Source organism: Physeter macrocephalus, chromosome 14 (genome assembly GCF_002837175.3).
Source record: "Physeter macrocephalus isolate SW-GA chromosome 14, ASM283717v5, whole genome shotgun sequence".
Taxonomy (NCBI): domain Eukaryota; kingdom Metazoa; phylum Chordata; class Mammalia; order Artiodactyla; family Physeteridae; genus Physeter; species Physeter macrocephalus.
The window spans coordinates 13,751,425-13,765,942 of NC_041227.1; the positions used below are offsets into that span (position 1 = coordinate 13,751,425).

At 41.7% G+C, this 14,518-nt stretch overlaps 1 long non-coding RNA gene across 1 annotated transcript in view; it reads left to right on the forward strand.

The window, feature by feature from the left end:
• LOC112066194 (uncharacterized) overlaps positions 1-1,098 on the forward strand; it is a 20,289-nt gene extending 19,191 nt beyond the window's left edge. The window contains exon 5 of the long non-coding RNA XR_008619333.1: positions 720-1,098. This is a non-coding gene — a long non-coding RNA (uncharacterized lncRNA). The remainder of the gene's footprint in view (positions 1-719) is intronic.
• Positions 1,099-14,518: the final 13,420 nt, after the last annotated feature.

Here is a 14,518-nt window from a genome sequence, read left to right on the forward strand (position 1 = left end):
CACGAACCCGTGTCCCCTGCATCGGCAGGCGGACTCTCAACCACTGCGCCACCAGGGAAGCCCTAGACCCGTACTTTTGGTGATAATGAATCTCATATCACCTCAAAAATCTCTCAGGAACTGTTCTGTTTTAAAAAAAAAAAGCCATTTACATTTTTAACAGTTCCCAGCTATTTCTTAGGCAGACACGAGCCTCAGCGGCATGGTTTTTAAGGAAGGTGTGATGGTTTGGAGAATATGAAGCTTCCGTCATCACGAGATGAAAATGCCTATCACCACCCAGGGCCAATACTTTACCGAGGAATATCAAGTTGAAATTCAGCCAAGCATTTTCAGGGACTTTGCAGATGGTCCCACGGAAGGAAAAATTCTACCCTGGGCAGTTTTAAACTAACAAAGAAAGCTCTCCTTACCCAAAAACACAAGGTGATCACGGGTATCCAGCATCACATCCCGGTACAATTCTCTGTCTTCAGGACTCAGATGAGCCCACTGGTCCGGAGAAAAGACCACAGCCACGTCTCTAAACTTCACTGACTCCTGAAATAACAATTTATTCTTTATAGGTGTACATGCTTTCATGTGGCCCTTGGTAGATATCTTTCAAGTTGTCCATAATAGGGAGGCAGGCAGAATATAAGGAATGAATATATACATACACACACGCACACACACATATACACAGTGGAAACTGTAAGAAATAAACTTTGTCCTTGTAGAGTCTGGAAGGCAAAATTACCTATCCTCATGAAAAAGTAACAGCTAAAGAAACATACATTTTGTGTATGCGTTTGGCTGAGAAGTCAACGAAGTGAAGCTACCATCTGCAGGATTATGACTGCTGGCCTCTGATCAGACTCCCAGCCAGGTGGAATAATAAGGACACTCCTCCTGCCCGACCATTGGACTGGGACATCGTTCTCTTCCTGCCTTCAGACTTAAACTGAAACACCACTCGAATCTCAAGCCTGCCAGACTTCAGACTGGAACTTACACCATCGGCTCTCCTGGTTCTCAGCCTTTCAGACTTGGACTAGAACAAAACCATCAGCTTTCCTGATCTCCAGCTTGTTGACTGCAGATCTTGGTACTTCTCAGCCTTCATAATTACATTATTCTCAGCCTTATAATTAGTCATTGTATCTATATAATATACCAATATCTATCTATATCTGTATCTATATGGATGGCTATATCCTGTTGGTTCTGTTTCTCTAGAGAACCCTGATTAATACAATCACTTGTTCAATGTCATACGGTGTGGATTGATAGAGATTATATGGGCTTGAGGCATCAAGGGAGACCTTCAAAAATGAAATCAGTTTGAACTGTACTTTATATGAAAGGATAGACACCTTTGGTTCTAGCCATGATGGAATAGTTGCTCTGAATTACCCTCTCACTGTGAAAGGGTGGGAAAAGCTAGGTAAATATACAACCACTACTTTTACACCCTGGAAAGCAACCTATTCAGGGTTGTGATCCTTGACAGAGGAAAAGCACGTCATCCTGGCATTCTCTTTGATGGCATTTCTAGAGCCACAGTGCAGGGACATAGAACCCAAGTAGAAAGCAGTGACCTTGCGGGATGTAGGGATTGGGCATCAGAGTTTGGAGCTTCCAACACAGCTGGGATTTGGAGAGCAGGGTGCTACACAGGGAGCCTTAAATGCTTGTATGAAAATTTCCCTTGGGTCCTTGGCTGTCGTTGGAATTGCGCCTACATGGGGCCAGGCTTGTAAGAACAGCTGCTGGGATACTGAGTCAGACAGAAGTTTTGAAGGTCATGCAGTGCTGGTAAGAAAGTGGGATTCCAGCCAGAGTGGAGAATGGGGTGATGGGGCGTTTGGTTGAGGCCATGCACTTGGAGTTCTATACCCAGTGAAGATATCCTTTAAAAACTAAGGCAGATATAAATGTATCAATTTGGACTTGAAAATTGAAGTCATGAAGTCATTGGTCATGACCGTAACAGAAATGGAAAACTTCTGGTCCTGAGTATATTGGAAACAGGAAGGATTAGGGGATGTAGGATGGTCTGGTCAAGGTTTAGGGTGGAAATTCCCCAGTGATCTTATTCATGCCTGCTGTGTACCCCAGTCATGATGTCATATAACACACACTCCACTTGACACTCTTCCCACTTGGATCTTTGAGATGAGGGGTCTCATGTGGTGCCCCTCCCCTGCATGAGGCAGCTGCCCGGAGGAGGAGAGGCAGTTACCTGCATTTGGCAGAGAAATGGTGTCAAATAGCACCTCCACTTTCCCATGGCCCATCAGTGACATGGAGGAATCCAGCGTGTGCTGCTTGCCCCACACGGGCTGGGAACGATGGAAGGGTGTGGTACACAGAATAATGACCATCACCACCCCCAAGAGGGCCACATCCTGATTCCCAGAACCTGTGAAAATGTTACCTTACGTGGCAGAAGGGACTTCGCAGGTGTGAGTAAGCTAAGGATCCTGAGATGGGGAGAGTATTCTGGAATATCCAGGTGGTCCAGATAGAATCAAAAGGGCCCCTATAAAAAGGAGGCAGGAAGGTCAGGTGATGAAGCCAAGAGTCCAGGAATGGTAAGCAGCCTCTGGAAGCTGAAAAAGGAAAGGAAACGGATCCTCCCTGGAGCCTTCCAAAGGAATACAGTCTTGCCAATACCTTGGTTTTTTCACCGCTTTCAGACCGACTTCAGACTTCTGACCTCCAGACTGTAAGATAACAGATTAGTGTTGTTTTAAGGCCCTTATGTTTGTGGGGGGTTGTGATAGCAGCAGGGGAAACGTGCAGAGGGCCAGAGACTGAGAATGGCCTAGGTTGGGATGAGGCGGGCATAGAGGGTGGATTCATGGACCAGAGGCCGTGAAGGGGGATGTCGGGTCCAGATGGTCACTGTCTCTAAAAGCCAGGGGGACCAAACGCTGCAGCGGGACAGAAGCCCAAACCGAAGCCCAAGCAGGGTGAGATGCCCCAGGCAGAGGCCAGCCGGACCTGGATACTGAATCTGCCAGCACCTTGATCTTGGACTTTGCAGCCTCCAGAACCGGGAGAAATGCTTGTTGTTTATAAGCCACTGAGTCTATGACATTTTGTTGTAGTAGCCCCATCAGACAGCACCCAGCCTTGAGACGTCTGCCTGCTCCTTCACTTGTTTGGCCTTCATGCAGGGAACACTTAATTCAGAGGCACAATAGGAGGAAAGGGAAGGAGCACATGTGGGGAGAGGATGTGCCTGAGAGCATCTCTAAAATCAGAACCTCATTTCTCAATCAACTGACAACTTCAGAGGAGTCTGTTTTTAAGAACAAAGATGTGAAATTACCTGAGAGTGGTATAAATACATGTTTCCTGCCATCATTTGTGGCTGAGCAAATAGAGTTGGATTATACAGAAAGTAAAGACGGTGACATTTTGCATCTACTGTGGCCATTTTAGCCGGCTGCAGGAAGATACTGAGAACCTAGCAGGTGCTAAGCCCTTCCATACTCGTGATCTCATTTCCTGACAGTCGCCCTCTAAGGAAATCATTATTCTTATTTTGGAGACAAAGTAAGGGAGGATTCAAGATATAAGCGATTCGCCCAAGGTGACATAGCACTAAGGGGCAGCACAGGGCTTCACCCGCTGATCTGTCCGACTCTAAAAGACTGGGCTCAGGATTTCCCTGGCGGTCCAGTGGTTAAGACTCCTCGCTTCCACTGCAGGGGGCGCGGGTTCGATCCCTGGTGGGGGAACTAAGATCCCTCGTGCTGTGTAGTGTGGCCAAAAAATAGGAAAAAAAAATATTTTTTTTAATTAAAAATATAAAAGACTGGGCTCCTTGGCACTCCCCTCAAGGGCATAATCCTGGGCAAAGTTCACATTTTAAGGCTGTCCTTTCCTCACCTGGCCATATTTTTTCTTAGCCAGGCTCATCAACTCCCTGCACCCACTTATGTTTTATACTTCATGCTGCACAGTTTTTAAAAATAGATGTTATTTTCTCTTCCAAGACTTCACTCATGGAGCCAGGACTGAACCTTTTATCTTTCTATACAAAGCCTTTAGTTCTAGCATCTAGCACTTAACATGCCCCCCAAAAAGGCGTTATTTTGAGAGTCTCCTACCACGCATCCATTGTACTAGCATGAATTATTTTATTTCAGCATCTTGAAATCCCACTGGTGTAGGTACAATTAACTCATTTTAATGAGTAGAAAATCCAAACATTAGTTTCCTAAGATCACACGGCCAGTTGTAGTACTGATAGGATGTATCCCAAAGGTCTCGGAAGCCAGGGCTGGAGATCTTGACAGTTGCCACCAAATTCTCCATCATTGTAATTATAGAGGCAGAAATCATGATAATCTGCTTAATATTAACAAGATTTAGGGGCTTAGGTACCTAACCTTGATGTACCTCTGTTTTCTCATCTTTAAAATAAAGGTGTTGGGTTCTTTCACGTTGTTTATCAGGAGCATGATACAAACATACCTGAGCTTCTGCAGGTGTAACCTGAGACTGCACAAAAAACTGAAGACCTTTTGAGTCTCTTATTTTTTATTTTTAATAATTGACAATTTATTCAGATATTTATAGATTCATATGTAGTTGTAAGAAATAAGAAAGAGATCCCATGTACCATTAAATCAGTTTTCTCTGGCTTAATGGTAACATCTTGCAAAATCACAGTATAGTATCAAAACTGGGATATTGACATTGATAAAATTCTCCACTCTTTTTCAGATTTCCCCAGTTTACTTCATGTGTGTTAGTTCTATACAATTTAATCACATGTGTCGGTTCGTGTATCCACCACTATAATAATGTCAGACATTTCCATCACCACCGGGATTTCTGGTGTTGCCCTTTTATAACCACACCCACTTCCCTCCACCCCCCTCCCCAATCCCTGGCAACCACTAATCTCAGGTGCTAAAATTTTCTCATTTCAAAAATACTATAGAAATGGAATCATATAGTATTGGCTTTTATCACTCAGCACAATTCCCTGAAGAGTCATCTAACCTGTTATATGTATCAATAATTTGCCTTTTGCTGCCGAGTAGTATTCCATGGGATGGATGTACCATAGTTTGTTTAATGATTTACCTCTTGAAGGACATCTGAGCTGTTTCCAGTTTGGGGCTATTACAGATAAAGCTATTATAAAAATTAGTATATAGGTTCTCGTGTGAACATAAATTTTTATTTTTCTGGGATAAATGCCCAGGAGTAAAATTGCTGGGTTGTATGACAATTGCATGGGAGAAATTGCCAAACTATTCCAAGTGGTTATACCATTTTACGTTCCCAACAGCAGTGTATGAATGATCCAGTTTCACCACAGCTTTACCAGCATTTGATGTTACTATTGTTTATTTTAGCCTTCATGATAGGTGTGTCGTGATACTTCATTGTCGTTTTAATTGGCATTTTCCTAATGGCTAATGATGTCAGACATTTTTTCATGTGCTTATCTTCTATCTGAATATCCTTTTCAGTGAAATAACCTTGACTTTTTCCTACTTTCTAATTGGACTATCTCTACTGTTGAGTTGTGAAATGTCTTTACATATTTTAAATACCAACCCTTTGTCAGATGTCTGGTTTGCAAATATTTCCTCCCGGTCTGTAGCTCATCTTTTCATCCTCTTTACAGGCTCTTTTTGCAGAACAAAACTTTTTAATTTTGATGCAGTCAGTTTATACCTTTTTCCTTTTATAGACCATGCTTTTTTGGGTGTCAAGTCTAAGAATTCTTTGCCTAGTACTCAATCCCGAAGACTTTTTTCCTAAAAGTTTTATAGTTTTACATTTAAGTCCATGATTCATTTTGAATTAATTTTTGCATAAGGGTATGAAGTTGAGGTGAGGGTTTATTTTTTTGCCTGTGGATGTTCAATTGCTCCAATAACATTTGTTAAAAAGGTTTGGTTTTATTTTAAAAGTGCATGATGATCTTGTAACTTACTCCATGTTTATATTTTTCATAAAATCATGGCTTATATTATGTGACATAAAATAAAGTTGATCATCTAAGATGATGTGTCAGGTAAATCCTGTGGTTTTCTTTGTTTGCTGCATAGGTCCACCAATTCCTTAGGGCATGTAAATCACAACGTGAGAATAAGTGCTGGATGATATTGAGGGTTCCTGTCAGCTCTGATAATCTCTTCATGTCTCTGTCTCTCTCTGTCCCTCCCAGTCTCTATCTCTGTCTCTCACGAACTTCCCTCCCTGAGCTACCATTTATTGATAGGGTTGCCATGTATTCTGATTTAACCAAGGCAATAAAAGTTTATGCTGCTTGGTGAAATTATTACTTCGGTCTCAAAGGTATTCTGGTTAGAGCAATAAATTATACAGTCAGCTTATTTATTGAAGACCTTCTGTTAAGCACTTTACTCTTTACACACTTTACCCTTAGCCTTAACAACAGAGCTTTGATTAAGATATGCACTAGCCCCAGAATGTAAATGAAGAATATGAGCAAGAAGATTTCAAGCATCTTGTAGAGAGGTAGGGCTTCTTATGAGACTTTAAACTCCTATAGCTGTGGACTTTAACCAGCATGATCTAATTATTCTGGTTATTGACTCCTTCCCATCGATATACATGGTGGCAATAAGTTCTGGATACATATAATGGTTTATTGGTGTTATGATACATGATATATTTAATGGCTTATGTGATATATTCAAATTCTTATCCCTCATTAGCAACATGTGGTTCAATATGCTTTGCAAAATTGCATTGAACATAGGACATTAACATAGCATTTTCATCAGTCTTTCTAACTGCATATGGGGTGCATCCTTCAGCTGATTTGTGTCTCTTTCACAAGATTAAGCCTTGCCTTTAGCATCCCTCAGAAGTCAGAGTATCAGATCTAGACAATGTGCAGCCAATTCCACATGACCATATCATCCAACCCAGCTTTGGAAATTAATTATCCAACCAGTTCCTCTCCATTCTGGCATAATGAGGTAGCACATCATCCTGTTAAGACTCACGTTTTGTGACCTCCCCCTACCCTGTCGGAGTGTAGGCATTCATTATGTAACATGGTCACATAGATCAGATATTTACCCATGTTTCCCAACTTTTTGGCTACCCTATAGATTTGTAAATGGTTTACAATGAACATTCCATAAAGGAGTAGAATTTGACCTGCCCTTTAATGGATATATCAGCAGCAGTTAGGAACATGGTCTCAATTTTTAAAAGCACAATTAAAATATGGGAAAGTGAGGAAGGAAGTGGGTGAAGAGGAAGTGATCCTGAACATGACTGTCATCAAATTGAAGGGGCTGAGCAAACATTCACTGAATTGGATGGAACTGACCTGGAAGTGATCAAATTGCATGTTATGAGAGTTCAGTGTCAGGAACTTATAGGAAATAAAGCCTATTTCCAGCTATAGCTTATCTGTATTTGAGTATAAGATTTTTTTATATATTCTGATACAAAACAAGAGGAAATGTCTTCCTCTAGTGGAAGAGTGGAAGAGACGTTGAAGAATGGAGATGAAGCTGGAAATGGAGGATGGAAGATCAGATTCTGAGGGACTGCCTGAGTTTACGATCTGTGAAAGAAGAGAAAACATCAGAGGGTGAAAATAGCCTGTGAAATACGGTAAAGGTTATAACCGTTCCTAAGGAGAGTTGGAAAAGGAACTGCTCAGATAAAGTTTGAAGTCTGTGATTCTTACAAGTGCCCAAGCCATAGATAATGCGACAGGGACTAGGTCAGAAGCAGCAGGAATAGAGACGATCAAACAAATACTGTAAATTCTGATTTAAGTTGCAACGACAGATCAGATGCTAGAGTTAGAGAACACTGGAAAATTGAAGTTGATTCTCAGAATTTTTATTCCAAGAATGCAAGGCTGATCCAATATTTGAAAAACTTAATGTGATCTACTTTATTAGTTTCCTAGGACTTACCGTAACAAAGTGCCACATACTAGGTGACTTAAAACAACAGAAACTTATTCTCTCACAGTTATGGAGATTAGAAGTCCAAAATCAAGGTATCAACAGAGCCCTGCTATTTCTGCAACCTCTAGGAGAGGATCTTCCCTTGCCTCTCCCAGCTTCTGGTAGCCCCAGGCATTCCTTGGCTTGTAGCACAGTCTGCCTCTGCCTTCACATGGTGTCTGTGACTTCACATGGTGTTCTGCTCTCTCTGTGTGTCTATTTTCACATGACACTTTCTCTTTTAAGTTTTAAATTTTTATTGAAGTATAGTTGGTTTACAATGTTGTGTTAACTTCTGCTGTACAGCAAAGTGATTCAGTTATACAGATATATACATTCTTTTTTAAAATATTCTTTTCCATTGTGGTTTATCATAGGATATTGAATATAGTTCTCTGTGCTATACAGTAGGACCTTGTTGTGTATCCATTCTGTACATAATAGCTTACATGTGCTAACCCCAGCCTCCCACTCCATCCCTCCCCCAATCTCCTCCCCCTTGGCAACCACAAGTCTATTCTCTGTGCACATGAAACTTTCTTATAAGGGCACCAGTCATACTGAATTAGGGCCTACCCTAATGACCACATCTTAACTTGATTATATCTACAATGACACTATTTCCAAGTAAGGTCACACTCATAGGTACCAGGGGTTGGTCGATTTAGCTTTGTCTGATTCTCAAGACCCAGCCTAATAACCACTACACCCTACTGTCAATAAGGTCATGTATATTATATTCATGAAAATCTCTTAAACATTTCAAGGAATATTTTGATCAAATTAAGAATAATTAAATGGAGTTCTATCTTCTATATGTGGGTGTTCTGTTTCCAATTCTTGTGTCATGCACTGACTAAACTTTGTCTTCTGATATTAAATAGAACTTTCATCATTTGTCTAATTTTTCTGTCTACATTGATTTGTTTCTGAACTTTCACTGTCCTTGTACTTACCTCTCGACCTTGTACCTTGGTGATACTAATAAAATAAGTTGGTAGCATATGTGTGCATCCCTGCGTTCTAACAGGTTCATTCCATTCTTCCTAATTGACCGTTTGCTTTGCTCCAGATAAACAGGAAGTTTCAGAGCAACAGATACAAGCTCTGGCATGAGAATTTGCAACTCTAACAGGTTCTAACAATTCTAACAGGCTCCCTGGTGATGCTCCTGTTGCTGGGGCCACTCTTTGAGAGATACCCTAGGATGTTAGCCTAGGGTATCTTTAGCCTAAAGATTCTCAGACTTTAGCCGGCATCTGAATCACCTGGAGGGCTTGTTAAAACACAGGGCTTCCCTGGTGGCGCAGTGGTTAAGAATCTGCCTGCCAGTGCAGGGGACACAGGTTCAAGACCTGGTCGGGGAAGATCCCTCATGCAGGGGAGCAAGTAAGCCCACGTGCCACAACTACTGACCCTACGCTCTAGAGCCCGGGAGCCACAACTTCTGAAGCTCGCGCGCCTAGAGCCCGTGCTCCGAAACGAGAGAAGCCACCGCAGTGAGAAGCCCGCGCACCGCAACAAAGAGTAACCACCCTGCTCACTGCAACTAGATAAAGCCTGTGCGCAGCAACGAAGGCCCAACGCAGCCAAAAATAAATAAATAAATTAAAAAATATTCAATAGTCATTACTTTTTTGGTTTGACAGCCTGCCATCCCTACACAGAGATTAAATGAGAAAATTCTTTTCTATTTTCTCTAGGTACTTGGTGGCTTAACTACTGAAACCTTAAATCAAAAATCCATATGAAATTTATGTGGTATAAAGGGTAAATTTATGTGGTTTAAAGAGTGAGAGAGATAATCTTCCCCTCTCCCCACACTGCCTCTAGTTTCCTAACATGATTTCTTGACTACCTCATTTCTCCCCTCCCCCCATGGTGCCCTACTTGGAAAGTCCACCTTTATCATACTGTAAATTCTTATGAACTCTTGGGTACCTGTTCTTTAATGAGCCAGAGGCAGTTTTTTGAATATTATGTTAATATTATTCATATTCATATCTGATAGGAAATACAGGTATTCTGATTTTTTTTTAAGTCCTGGCTGTTTTCCTAGGTTTTTTTTTTTCTTTCTGTTCTTCCAGATGAAATTTAGGTGTGTTCTGTAAAGTTAAATAAAATTAAAATTAAAGAAAGAAACCACATCACTCAACTTATTGAGATTTTGATTGGAATTTTGTTAAAGAATGTTGTCTTCCTATCTAGGAAGACACTACATGTCTCCGTTCACATTTTAATGTCACACAGTAGAGTGTAATGGTTTCTTTTGTGTACGTTCTGCCCAATTCTTGTTAACCTAGTCTTAGATACTGACTGCTACTGTGACTGGAACTTATTTCCTATTACTATACTATTGGCATAAGAGAAACAATTGATATAAAAGTACGTTGACCTGCACATCATCTTAATCATGGAATCAGAGTTAATATTACCAAAAGTGGGACAAACTGACATCATGTGTGTGAAACTGATCTGGTATAATTTACTGAGAAGAACATAACATCCATTATGTTATGCCAAGAAATGTATAACCTGAATTTAATTGTGGGGAAACAGTCAGACAAATCCAAATGAAGGAACACTTCAAAACAAGTCTGTCGGGCTTCCCTGGTGGCACAGTGGTTGAGAATCTGCCTGCTAATGCAGGGGACACGGGTTCGAGCCCTGGTCTGGGAGGATCCCACATGCCGCGGAGCAACTGGGCCCGTGAGCCACAACTACTGAGCCTGCGCGTCTGGAGCCTGTGCTCTGCAACAAGAGAGGCCGCGATAGTGAGAGGCCCATGCTCCGCGATGAAGAGTGACCCCCGCTTGCCACAACTAGAGAAAGCCCTCGCACAGAAACGAAGACCCAACACAGCAAAAATAAATAAATTAATTAATAAACTCCTACCCCCAACATCTTCTTTAAAAAAAAAACAAAAAACAAGTCTGTCCTCTTCAAAGTTACCAATGTCATAAAAGACAAAAAAGGCTGAGGAACTAGATGAAAGAGGTCTAAATGACAGGACAACTGGATATAAGGAATGACTCTGAATCAGATGCTAGATCAGAAAAAAAGTTATAAAGGACATTATTGGTACAACGGGTGAAATTTGAATATGGTCTACATATTTGATAATAATAGTATATTCACTTTCTTGAATTTGATTTGTGGTGGTTATGTAAAAGGATGTTCTACTCTTAGAAAATATATGCTAATTTTAGGGGTGACAGTTCGTGTTTGAACTTACTCTCAAATGGTAAGGAAGATGAGAGAGGAATTGAGAGAATGCAAATGTGGCAAAATAGTAACAATTGGTGCTAAGTAAACATTTTACAGGTGTTCATTCGTAATGAATAATTCCTGCAACTTTTCTGTAAGTTTGAAATTTTTCAAAATAAAAATGCAAAAAGAATAAGAAAATTATTAACCACTTGTTTAATGACAAGGTCAAAATAAAACTGCACTTTTAGGGTCCTATTTTAATAAAGGTATCACCTAACATGGTCATTTCTGGGAGAGGAGATTATGAGTACTCTCCTTTGATCAAATCTTCGTTTGATTTATGTGTATCTGCCACAGTTTTGGTGTATTACTTTTGAAATCCAGTTTTGAGTGTAGGTGGACAAATTATCCAACTCACCAGCAGGAACTCTTCTGACATTCTCTAAGGAAGGGGACGCTGAGACTTATGGGAAACGGAGTCCCGAATTTGATGGATTACCGGGAGGAGAGTGCAGGAAACTGGCCCCTCACAGCTCCTTCTGCGCATGTGCAGTTCCCCTCATTGTTCGCCCGCTCCCTGGTCTCCAGCTTCGCTCGGCAGATAATTCCGGAGCCTCCCGGTCTACGCATTGCTCAGTGAGGGGTCCTGCACGAAGGATGTGCGCTACAGGTGAGAACCTAGTTTGGAGGGGGTTTTTGCTCAGATTGGGGTAGGTTTTGTGCCCACACCAGGTGGAAGCAAAAACTTACGCGAATCCCACGCAAGCTGAGACCCTATATAGCACTTGTTCCTGAGTCTCGTCTGCATGTGCCGCTAAAGAAAGCCAAGTGACAGCAGCTTGGCTACGGACCTACAGGTTCCACGAAGAGACTAAGGGAGAAGCGCGGGTTACTAGGTCAGAATGAAGTGCGCTGAGAAAAAGCATCCAAATGGTAACGAGCTGTTTCCAGAAGCTCCTCAAATTTGCATGTGCCCTGGCCAGCCATTCATTATCGAGTCAAATCCAGGACACCGGCGGGGGTGAGAATAAATTCTGATAACATTTATTATGTGCAGGCTGATTTAAGAGCCTGAATTTGAACTAAGACAAGTTCAAATTTTAGCCTGGCCACTGAGTCTCCATGGACAAAATAATGAGCCTCTAATTCTCAGTTTACCCATCTGCCAAAGGAAGTTATTCCAAAAACCTGTCTCAAAGTCGTTTTGAGGATTGAATTAAGAACCTGTAAACACTCAGCAGCGGTCCTGGCATTCACTAAGCACCCGGGAAATGTTAATTGCCTTTATCACTGTTCTTTTCATTAAGATCGTTATTGGTTCTCGGAGACCCCCTGGAAAGTCAGTATTACCCATCCCATTTTAACTGACAAGAAAACCAAGACTCTGGAGGGGAAGTCTCCAGGCCAGTAATTGAAGGAGCTGGGATTACAAACCTCAAACAGTTTTATTTCCAACTCCCATGCTGGGTTTCGTCTAGCAGCACATCCTTCACAGGACTAAGCAGAGTGGCACGTCCCTAAGAGCCACCGGGAAGGACCTGGAGTGTACAGGGACTGAGTCTTCTCCAGAAGCTCTGGAGATTTCTTGGTATCTGTTCAGAGCCCTTGGGTTACTGCATAATTGAGGCTTCTAGACTCTCCTTTCATTGTCCATCTGTCCTCTGCCCGCAGCAGTTTACAGACTCCCAAGCCATATTTTCTGGCAGTGGTTCTCAAAAAAGTATGTATCAGAAACAGCTGGAGGGCTTGTTAAAACCCAGTAGCTCTGTTGGGCCTCACCTCCGGAGTTTCTGGTTCAGGAGGTTTGGGGAGGGGCCCAAGAATTTGCATTTCTATCAAGTTCCCAGGTGACACTGATGCTGCTGGTTGGGGACCACTCTGTGAGAATTTCTGTTGTAGAGGATGGTGAATTCATTGCAAGAGAGAGTTGGGACTGGGGCTGAAGATTCCAGTTGTTTGAATTTACCCTCCAGGGAACAAATTTTCCCTGGATCACACAGCTCTTGTGAGGAAAGAAGGAGGGGTACCAGGAGCAGGACTCTCACCTGGGAGATCCTCATGCTACCCGGACATGCTCACCACAGCTGCAGGGCAGAGATCCCAGAAACAAGCAGGCTCACTATTTGCTTTTGCTTGGAAGCAATTCCTGATCCTCTGTCCTGAGTAACACCACCACACCAGAGGTTGTGGAGAACCATTGGGCCGTGAGGTGTGCGCCAACTTTTCAGAGAGAGGGGGAATTAGGCTGAGGGTGGTGGGCAGGAGGCAGGCTTCTCAGGAAGAGGAAAGTCTGAGGACGGTTGATGAGGACACGTCTGGGAGGAGGGCAGGCACTCTCTCCACTCTTCCCAGAAACTCCTCCCGGCTGCCCTTAATTCTCCAGGCCCTCTTCCGGGATTTTGCATAGCCCTCAAGCCACGCCCATCATCACATGAATTTAGAGATATGCTGCCCACCCCCCATCCCTGACTTTATTCAGGTGCAGGAAGAGTTTTCAGGAGTTCTGTAATCCTGCCTCAATTGGGGGCCTGAGGAAGTAATTAGCATGGGGTTAAATACAGGGTTTCTGGAGCCACACCGCCAGGGTTCAAAGCCCAGCTCTACAGCATTACTTTAACTTCTCAATTTCCTCATCTACAAAATGGGATAATTATAGTACCTATAGCTTGCTCTTCAAATTTTTTTTTAATTGAATTGCTTTATTTAGTTTGTTAATCCTTGTTAGGATTTTTGCATCTAAGTTTATACGGGGAGACAAGTGACTAAGTTTTTCTCCACTTATCCTAAACTGACATTGGCCTCAAGAGTACAGGAGCCATACAGATTGAATTGGGGAAGTTTATTTTTCTGTTTCTGGCATGTATTCTGTAGATTATTGTTTTTCTTGAAGGTTTGGGGGAAATTGCTTACACAAATGGACTTGGAATTTTGTAGGTGTGTGTTAAATTTTTAATTTCTGCTTTAATTTATTATTTGTTTTGGTTTTTTTGGTTTTTTCTATTATATATATTTTTTTATTGAAGTATAGTTGATTTACAGTGTTGTGTTAGTTTCAGGTGTACAAGAGTGATTCAGTTATACATATATATATTCTTTTTCAAATTCTTTTCCCATAGAGGTTATTATAAAATATTGAGTATAGTTCCCTGTGCTGTACAGTAAGTCCTTGTTGTTTATCTGTTTTATATACACTGGTGTGTAGATGTTATTCCCAAATTCCTCGTCTTGCTCCATTTAAGGAATAAATAAGGTAATATATGTAAAGGACTTAGAACAATGTCTGTTGCATAGTAAGCACTATGCAAGTATTGTTGGTATCACTAATATTATTATGCCCACATTCTTATAAT